The sequence below is a fragment of the Panthera tigris genome, chromosome C2 (assembly GCF_018350195.1).
Source record: "Panthera tigris isolate Pti1 chromosome C2, P.tigris_Pti1_mat1.1, whole genome shotgun sequence".
In the NCBI taxonomy this organism is placed as follows: domain Eukaryota; kingdom Metazoa; phylum Chordata; class Mammalia; order Carnivora; family Felidae; genus Panthera; species Panthera tigris.
Window position 1 is genome coordinate 97,455,255 of NC_056668.1, and position 1,773 is coordinate 97,457,027.

The 1,773-nt window shown below is 42.3% G+C and overlaps 1 pseudogene; it reads right to left on the minus strand.

The window, feature by feature from the left end:
- Positions 1-795: 795 nt before the first annotated feature.
- On the minus strand, positions 796-1,374 carry LOC102967852 (annotated as a pseudogene).
- Between the last annotated feature and the right edge of the window lie 399 nt (positions 1,375-1,773).

Consider the following 1,773-nt stretch of genomic DNA (forward strand, 5'->3'; position numbering starts at 1 on the left):
TTAAGAAAAATTTATTTATGATGTCTCACATTATCAAATTTTGCTGAAAGTTTGCAATTATCAGATATCTAAAATTAAACCTTCTTTCATGTGCTATCATAGTTCCTTAGACCAAAAAAGAAGGGTTTGTAGTAAATACCAGCCAGTCATGATAATAAATGCTCATTAAATCTTTATACAATTGATATGTACATATTTCATAATAAATTCACTAAGTGTAGAAAATATTTTCTAGTTAATACAACATATATTACAATTTATGACTTATAATTTTGCTTTCTTTCTGTTTTTTCCCCTCTGTTTCAAGTTTTTATTTAAATTCTAGTTAGTTAATGGGGTGCCTGGGTGGCTCAGTCGGTTGAGCGCTCGACTTCGGCTCAGGTCATGATCTCGCAGTTCCTGAGTTTGAGCCCCACGCCGGGCGCTGTGCTGACAGCTCAGAGACTGGAGGCTGCCTCGGATTCTGTGTCTCCCTCTCTCTCTGCCCCTTCCCCACTCATTCTCTGTCTCTCTCTCTCTCTCTCTCTCAGAAATGCATAAATGTTAAAAAAAAATAATATAAATCCTAGTTAGTTAACATATAAGGTAATATTGGTTTCAGCAGTAGAATTTAGTGATTCATCACTTACATACAACACCCAGGACTCATTACAACAAATGCCCTCCTTAATACCCATCCCCCATCTAGCCCAATTCCCCCAACCTCCCTCCATCAACCCTCAGTTTATTCTCCATAGTTAAGACTTTCTTGGGGTTTGCTTCCCTCTCTCCTGTTTTTCCCACTTCTCCTATGTTTTCCTCTTCCTCCTTGGACAGAGTGTGGATGATTTCCTCCTTCTTGGCCTGGAGCCATTCTTCACAGCCCTCGTGTGCTTTCATGGTCTTAGATCTGTGGGCCTCAGCCTGGTCATCCAGAAGCTTCTTGCAAGCCTTGTCTGCCTTCAGCTTGTGGATGTGTTCCATGAGAATCTGCTTGTTTTTGAACATGTTACCCTTCACTTTCAGGTATGGACTCTGATACATGTGGCGGTCAACCTTAGATTCATGGTATCTTCTGAGCAGGCTGGCCTAGATTCTCATCCTCTTCATCAGGTTACCTTCTGAGGCTTCTGAGCATCGGCAGTGCCTTTTCTTTTAGAAATGCCCGTATGCCTGCCCTTCCGGCAGGCCGAAGTGTTTTTCCAGCACTGAGCCCAGGAATGGACGGCTGCAGGCTTCTGGATGACCAGCCCATCTTTGATCAGTTTCTGGATCTGATGATGGGACTTGGCATTGACAATTGCATTGGTATCATTGGGCTCCAACCAGTCCTGCTTTTTGCCCACAGTGGAGGACACTGGAGGCAAGCCTCTTCTGAAGCCTGAGCATACTCATGGGTGCAGCTGCAGTGACAAAAGGAAAGCTAAACCACATCTTCTTTATCCATTCATCAATTGATGGACATTTGGGCTCTTTCCATAATTTGGCTATTGTTGATAATGCTGCTACAAACATCGGGGTGCATGTGCCCCTTCAAATCGTATTTTTGCATCCTAGTAGTGCAATTGCTGGGTCACAGGGTATTCTATTTTTAACTTTGAGGAACCTCCATACTGTTTTCCACAGTGGCTGCACCGGTTTGCATTCCCACCAGTAGTGTAAGAGGAGTGCCCTTTCTATGCATCCTTGTTATGCCCTATAATTTTAAAGTTCATAAAAATCCAGACTGAATATTTTTCTGAAGGATTGGGGACTTTTTATTTCCCACAGTAAAAACATCTTATTGACTATGTT